We start from the raw sequence: 8821 nt of genomic DNA on the forward strand, positions 1-8821 counted from the left end.
TTCCTCCCGCTCTGGGAGTATGTTTAGTGCTTATGCCTGGAGAAGGACACTCAAAACTGTCTCTTTTCTTCGCTTTCTCTGCTGGCAAGTCTTCGTCCTTCCTTTGTCCTTCTCTTTTCCTTACCTCTTCTCTTTATCATTTTCTCCGCTGCGGCGTTTGAGACCTCTCTTCTTTCCTTTACTTTTCTTTGTTCCTCCCTTTCTCTTTTTTCCTCCCTGTGCGTGTCTGAAGGTCGACCCACGCATTCCCACGCATAGCCGGTGACGGGGTAACGTGTAATTCCCCACCCTGGGTAGACAGGAAGGACATCTACATACCCCCTGGTAACGGCCAGCCCCAGGGAGAGGTCATTACCTGAGCTGATACCTTCCGAAAGTGCCGATTGGTCCCTCCATCCGTTTCTCGGGAGGTGTGACCTGATGTGTGAACAGTCACCTAAGTGTGAGTGCCCTCAGAGAGGGCCCCCACAAGGGAGGAGCATGCCATCGGAGACGCCGGTAATCATGGGGGATTCTTCTGCAATGGTTTCCTCATCATCTACTATGTCTGCTCACAAGCGAAAGTTAAATAAGTCTCAGCCACGGACAATTCTTCCATCAGTGCCACAGTTCCTCGTTGTTTCTCGATCGGACGAAGGTCAAGACTTCCCCACAGTCAACCCTTTCATTATTCAGAAAGGTGTGGATGCAATTGCGGGTCCTGTAAAGTCTTGTTCCCGATTACAAAATGGCGCCTTGTTGTTAGAAGCAGTCAGTGCCCTCCAGCCACAAAAATTGCTGCAAACTTCTCTGCTACACACCTTCCCTGTCCGGGTGGAAGCGCACCACACTTTAAATTCATCACACAGGGTGGTTTATACACGCTCCATCGATGGATTGTCCGATGAGGAAATTCAAAGCTACCTGTTTGCCCAGGGCGTAAACGGCTGTTCATCAAGTCGTGAAAAGGGTTGACAGGGACTTGGTTCCAACCCGTACTATCTTCTTGACATTTGACAGAGCTCAACTTCCATCGAACATGAAAGTGGGCTATGAGATAATTTCCGTTCACCCTTACATCCCAAACCCTACGCGTCGCTATCGGTGTCAGCGGTTCAATCATAACAGCCAGTCCTGTTCCAATCCGGCCAAATGCGTTACGTGTGGCAAGGATGCCCCTGAGGGTGCTTGTCCACCTCCATCCCCTCGTTGCGTCAACTGTATGGGTGACCGTGCTGCTTCCTCTAGAGATTGCCCCATTTTTAAAGATCAGCGGCTCATTCCCTCATCTTAACCTCCTGTTTCCAAGAAGGCTAATAAGAAACCCAGTTCCTCTCCTTCTCCGCCACGGCGTGTCTCATCTACAGCACCATCCGGTGGTAACCGCCCTCGGCCGTCTTCTGTGTCGCCGAGGCGCACTGCTGGCGGCCGATCAACCGGCCGATTGCTGGTGGCAGGAGCTGCTCCTGAACAACCTATGGATCAGGATCTTCTACCTTCGGCTGAATGCTGTTCCACGCTGTCGGTCGCAAGCTCTGACCAGTCGTTGAGTTGAGGGCAACCTTGGTCACATTCTTCCCTTTTCTGTCCACCCTATGTCCATTATCCATTGGAATATCTGCCGCATTTGAGCCAATTGGGATGAATTGTCGATCCTCTTATGATCCTACTCGCTGATCATCTTCTGTCTTCAGGAAAAAAGCTACGTCCCCATGATCACTTTGTTTTCCCCCATTTTCAGTCAGTCCGATTTGATCTCCCCTTTGTTGAAGGCAATCCAGCACATGAAGGACTCATCATTCTTCTCCATGATACTGTCCATTATCACCCAATCCCATTAAACAGTTCATTCCAAGCTGTCGCTGTCCGTCTTTCCCTTTCTGGTTACACCTTCTATCTTTGTACTGTATACATTCCATCGCCCACACCAATGGCAAGAGCTGATCTCCTTCATCTTCTTGGTCAGCTTCCGCCCCCCTTTTTGCTGCTTGGGGACTTCAATGCCCACCACCCGCTTTGGGGATCTCCACGTCCTTGTCCACATGGCTCACTAGCGATAGACATCTTCCACCAAGCAGATCTTGTTTGCTTCAACACTGGGGACCCTACATTTTTGTCAGCCTCCACAACAAATTTCTCTCATTTGGACCTATCGGTCGGTACTGTTCCGCTAGCTCGTCGCTTCGAATGGTTTGCTCTTGCTGATACACACTCAAGTGACCATTTTCCCTGTGTACTTAGATTGCAGCCACAACTGCCATCTACGCGCCTGAGACGCTGGAAGTGTGCCCAAGCCGATTGGACACTTTTTTTTGTGTCTAGCAACATTCATTGACCGTCACTTTCCTAGTGTCGACAGTCAGGTCACTCATATTACAGAACTTATTCTTACAGCTGCGGAACGTTCAATACCTCGCACCTCTGATTTGCCCCAGTACCCCCCAGTTCCTTGGTGGAACAAGGCATGCCGTGACGCAATATGTGAGCGGCGAGGTGCTCTTTGCATTTTCCGCCACCATCCTACTTTGGCCAACTGTATCTGCTATAAGCAGTTACGTGCGCGATGCCGTCGCGTCATTCGCGATAGCAAGAAGGCAAGCTGGGACGTCTTTGCTAGCTCATTTAACACCTTCACTCCCTCCTCGGAAGTTTGGAGTCGGATTCAATGGTTATCTGGCGCGCCTAGTTTCTCCCCAGTCTCTGAGCTCACTGTCGCACATGATTTATTAGTGGACCCCGCGCAATTTCTAACTCATTGGGTCAACGCTTTGCTAAGATTTCGAGCTCTTCAAATTACCCGCCAGCTTTTCTCCCGAAGAAACGTGCAGCGGAAGTGCGACCTCTTGCTTTCTTCTGTCAAAATCGCGAAAGCTATAATACTATTTTCTCCATGCGGTAACACAGGACTGGATGGTATCCACATCCAAATTTAGCTGCATTTATCATAACATAGTCTGCGTTACCTCCTTCGCCTTTATAATCAAATTTAGACCGACAGTACATTTCCCAGAAGATGGTGGGAAGCTATCGTTGTTCCTGTTCCGAAACCGTGAAAGGGCAAACATCTCCCCTCCAGCTATTGTCCCATTTTCATCACGAGTAGTGTACGTAAGGTTTTGGAGCGTATGGTGAATTGCTGTTTAGCCTGGTGGCTGGAGTCCCGAAGTCTTTTAACACCTGCCCAATGCGGTTTCTGAAAGTGTCGTTCTACAGTTGACCATCTTGTTGCTCTCTCCACGTATATCATGAACAATTTTCTCAGGAAACGCCAAACAGTAGCAATATTATTTGATGTGGAGAGAGCATACGGTACGTGTTGGAGGACAGGCATCCTCCGCACACTGTTCTCTTGGGGCTTTCGAGGTCGGCTGCCCCTTCTTCTTTGTGAATTTATGGCAGAGCGCACATTCAAAGTGTGGGTGAACACTACTTTCTCCCAAGAAAACCGGGCACCCCAGGGCTGTGTGCTAAGTTTTGTACTGTTTGCCATTGCCATAAATCCAATTATGGATTGTCTCCTTCCTGATGCCTCAGGCTCCCTCTTTGTGGACGATTTTGCAATCTACTGCAGCTCTCAATGGACCAGCCTTCTTGAACGACGTCTTCAAGGATGTCTCGATCGCCTCCACTCATGGAGCATTGAAACCAGCTTCCGCTTTTCTCCGAGTAAGACCGTTTGTGTCAATTGTTGGTGTCATACAGATCTCTTCCACCTTCTTTACATCTGGGCCTTGTCAACCTTCTGTTTGCGGACTTCACTAAATTCTTGGGTCTTATGTTTGACAGAAAACTGTGCTGGTCCTCCGTTTCCTATCTTTCGGCTTGCTGTCTGTGATCCCTCAACACCCTCTGTGTCCTGAATGGTACTCCTGGGGAGCGGGGCAAGTAGTCCTTCTCCCCCTCTATTGCACCTTAGTGCAATCGAAAATGGACTATGGAAGCATAGTTTACTCCTCTGCTCGGCCGTCTATTCTTCAGCGTCTCGACTGTGTCCACCACAGTGGATTATGTTTAACGTCTGGAGCTTCTTACACCAGCCCTGTGGAAAGCCTTTATGCTGAGACTGCTGAACCTCCGCTGCCCAATCGGCGAGCTGTCCTTCTGAGTCGTTATCTGTCTTCATGCCTGCTAATCTGTTCCATGACGTTTTTTTCGATGCTTCCTGGGATTTAGGGAATGCAGGCCGCCTTTCCTCTCTACTACCACCAGGAGTCCGCTTCTGTCAACTGCTACGTTCTCTTTCCTTCCATTTCCCTAAAACTTTCTTGACAACTTGGGGTACAGCACCACCTTGGCTCCGGCCCCGGACCTGCCTGCTCCGTGACCTTTGTCAGTTTCCCAAGGATGGTACCCCTTCTCTTGTTTATCGTCGGGCATTTGGTGCTCTGTGTGCACAAGTGAAGGATGCCACATTTATTTACACTGGTGGCTCAAAAACATCGTTTGGTGTTGGGAGTGCCTATATTGTTGGCAACACCTGTAATCGTTTTCGGCTTCCCGACCAGTGTTCGGTTTTTACTGCAGTGCTTTACGCTGTTCTCCAGTCTGTCCAATACATCCGTCACCATCAGCAGATATAGTATGTTATCTGCTCAGATTCGCTCAGCTCTCTCCTCAGTCTCCACACTCTCTACCCTGTACTCCGTCTGGTCCATGGGATTCAGGACTGCCTCCAATTGCTCCACTTGGGGGGGGGGGGGGGGGGGGGTCTGTGTGGCATTCCTCTGGATCCCAGGACATGTTGGCATCTGTGGTAATGAGGCGGCCGATATAGCGGCCAAGGCTGCAGTCTCTCTTCCTCAGCCACCTATTCGCAGGATTCCCTTCGCCGATCTACGGAGTGTTTTATGTCGTCATGTTGCTCTTTTATGGCAAGCACATTGGTCGACACTTCCCAATAATAAACTGCGGGACGTGAAAGCTCTTCCCTGTGCTTGGACCTCTTCCTCTCGAACTCATCGTCGGGAGGAGGTAATTTTAACTAGACTCCGGATACGCAGTGTCTTTTTAGCCATCGAGATCTTTTAAGTGGCGATCCTCCCCCACTTTGTCCCCACTGCCCTCAACTGTGGACGGTGAGACACCTTTTACTTGAGTGCCCCTAATATTAGCAGATGACAAGCGCTCAGCCGATCGCGTTCTCAAGTTTATTAGTGCCAGTGAGATTTGAAGCTCTTTTTGGGGACAAACAACCCCCCTTCTATAGTAGTTTTTTAAGCTTTCCTTCTGTTTTTAGTTTCCCCACTTTTTTGAGTTTCGCTCCCATTACTGCTGGTTTCCAGTTCGGTTTCTTTACATTTTCCTAAGTCACAGACTGGGCGCTAATGACCGTAGTAGTTTTGTGCCCTAAACCTAAAACCATAACAAAAAAATCCCAATTAGTCTTTTTAATGTTCTCTGTAAGCTGCTTGAATGCACGGTGAGCCAGCAGCTGTGTTGGCTCCTAAAGTGCTGGGGTCTTCTATGTCCGTCCCGGGATGGTTTTCGCGAAGGAAATTCCACTACTGATAATCTGGTTTACCTGGAGTCTGCCATCTGAACTGCTTTTGCCTGATGTCAACACCTTAAAGCTCTCTTCGTTGACCACATGGTGACACCACATCCTTGCTACCTTACGGGAGTGTGGTCTTTGGGATCTTCTCCCAATTTCTGTACAGAACTACCTGTTGCACCATATGTTCCGGGTTCAAGCTCATGCTTCCCCCAGTAGCCTCATTACTCAAGACGTGGTCGCACAGTGCTCTGTACTGAGTGTCCCTCTCTTTCTAGTCACCATCAATGGTCTAGCAGCAGCTGTGGGGTCCTCAGTATCACCCTACTTGTATGCTGATGACTTTTGCCCCTAATATTCCTCATTTAGTGTGTGTGTGTCACTGAATGTCAACTGCAAAGCACCTTACTAAAGGTGCAGGCATGGGCTGTCACACATGGATTTTCATTTTCCACTGCCAAGACTAGCGTATTGCATTTCTGTCAACATTGTACCATTCACCCACGACCGGAAGTTTATCTGAATTACCAGCTACTCAATTTTGTTTACACTTATCGCTTTTTTAGGACTGGTCTTTGAGTCTCGGTTGACGCGTAATACGCATCTTCGCCAGCTTAAGGATCTTAATACACTTCACTGCCTGAATAACACCAGCTAGGGTTTAGACTGCATTACTCTTCTGCAGCTTTACAAAGCCCTGGTACAATCCCACTTTGATTATGGGAGTCTGGCGTATGGTTTGGCATGGCGGATACTGGACCTCACACGCCACTGCAGGATTCGACTTGTGACAGGAGCCTTTCGAACTTGACCTGTGAACAGTTTACTCGTGGAGACTAGGGTCTCTCCATTGCGGATCAAGTGCCAACAACAGCGTGTCAGTGATGCTGCCTGTGTCCGCAGCTCCCCGAAGCATCTAAACTACCGTCTCCTCCTTCCAAACACAATAACCCATCTCCCGCATTGGCGGCCCTCAAGGTGATTACAATTGCAATCTGCATCCAGTCTATCCTCTCTGGCCTTCAGTTGTTTCCTCTTCCGCCTCTCCTCTGGATCCAGTTCTGTTACACCTCCACGGTGCATCCCTCGACCGCAGCTTCATCTTGACCTCTCACACGGTTCGAAAGACTCGGAACATTCCGAGGCCCTCTGCCGCCAATTTTTCTTCGTCCTAGGTGCATCCCATAATTTGTCTGCACTGAATGGTTGCTGGTCATGTTGGCTTTGCTCATACTCCTGTGGGATATACTGAACTGCTCTCCTTGTCGGATGCTTTCACTTGGGAGTTGGTAGCCTCTCTTATGTGCTTGAGCATACCCCTTCCTGCACTGGTGGGTCCTTTCTCATCTGCAGTGACTCCTTGAGTAGTTTGCAACCTGTCGAGCAGTGCTACCCTCACCACTCCTGATCATTGCTATCCAGTATTCCGTGTATGTGCTTGAACAGTATTGATGATCAGCGACTTTGGTCTGGACTCCAGGCCACATCAGGATCCACACACATCAGGACCCTGTGGATTGAACTTGCTGATGGCCTGGCCAAACAGGCTTCCAGTAAACTGACTCTTCAGATCAGTATTCCAAAATCAGACCTCTGATTGGTGTTACACCATAAAGTTTTAGGAATCTGGAATACGGAATGGATTACCCTGACGTCATGAAGTAAACTGTGGGCAATGAAGGAGAGTATGAATCTGTGGAGGTGCTCTGTGCAGGCCTCTCACTAGGACTCTACCGTCCTTTGTCGGCTCCGCATCGGCGGTACTTGGGTGACTCATGGTCGTATCCTCTGTGGCAAGAACCACCAGACTGTCATTGCGGTTCCCATTTGACGCTGATCCACATTTTGCTAGACTGTCCCAACATAGCTGCCCTGCCGTGGACTCTTAATCTCTCTCACTTGCTATCCCTGCTATTAGGAGACGATACCTCAGCAACTGACTTGGTTTTATTTATGAAGTGTGCTTTTACCACTCTCTGTAAGGGAGGACCACTTAACCTTATCAGCCCATTGAGGGTTTGGCAGAACACTGGCCTTCTGTGCCCAGACTGGGCTGGAGCTGTCTGGGCTTGGTGGTCCAGTCCGGTCTTCATCCTACATGCTATTCTACTCTTCTTTTCTCTCCCCCCCCCCCCCCCCCCCCCTTTCCCCTTCGCTCCTCTTGGGTGGTCTGTTGGACTTTGTCTATGCTTCTCTTCCCCTGTCTGTGTTGTCAGTCTTTCCAAGGCAGTCTTGCAGTAGAGTACCACTGATAAGTTGTGGGGGGCTGGGGGATATATGCCACCTGATTGCACTCTGCTTTCAGGGGATTCTGGCTGCTCTCTAGATGGAGCACCTTGTGCTTGCCCTTCTTTTTTCCTGTCACTATTTCTTCTTTTTGACCCTTACCTCAGCAGGTTTTCTTCCCCTGTGTTTTGTGCAGTAGGCTCTCTTTGATCTGCAGTTGTAGAGACCTGTCTCTTCAAGGACAGAGAGACTGCTGACTTAGTAGTTCAGTCCATTTAAGCAACCAATCAACCAACCAATCCACTTAAGCCTGAAGTCACCAAGCAAGATTTTAATACAATGATGAGGGATTGTAGATGCTGCATCTTTGAGAGTTTCCCAAAAGTCATCCACTTTTTCATGATTTCTCTTGCTATTTTTTGAATCTCCACTGCTAGTAACATAAAACTGATGATGGGTTCAGCTCTATTCTTCTTTTACAAAGGCTGAATCTAGAATCATTATGTTTCAGGTACTTTTTACCACTGGTGTTCTCTTATAGATTCTGTACTTTTCTGAATCTGTTGGGTTTCTGTCCAGGTATCTGGCCTCTTGCAAAGTGTTTCTCTCTTAGAAAATTGATCAGCCACTTTTTTTAAAAAAGGAGCATGCTGGTGTTCATGATTCCAAGCACATGTTCATTCAGGACATATTTCTTTCTTAACATTCTGGGAAGTGCAGACTTTCCTTCACAGATGTTTCAGGTTTTCCTCGATCTGATAACCTGGGCTGCACTGCTCATGCTGGTAAAAAGAGGATTTGTATCCCCAGTTACCTCTTCAAGTAGTCTTTACTCTGTTTCCATCATGTCAGAAGTTGAAACCCAGCTTAGAGGGTGGGCACAGCCCATTCCTAGAGGTAAAACTGAGGTTGTAAGCCACAGAGTTCATTTTAGGACACCCCAGACGTGGAGAACAAACAAACGTCTTTGCAGTCAGCCCTGACCTGTTAGTGTTTATGTATCTTGAGCTTTAATATTACCCCTGAAAGCAGGGTTGCTTCCTCCACTAGCTAAGCCATTCTGATGGTCTCCATCTCTGCCATTGAAGTCTCAGCACTTATTCTATTGTGCCATACCTGGAAGAT

Source organism: Schistocerca piceifrons, chromosome 8 (assembly GCF_021461385.2).
Source record: "Schistocerca piceifrons isolate TAMUIC-IGC-003096 chromosome 8, iqSchPice1.1, whole genome shotgun sequence".
NCBI classification, from domain to species: Eukaryota; Metazoa; Arthropoda; class Insecta; order Orthoptera; family Acrididae; genus Schistocerca; species Schistocerca piceifrons.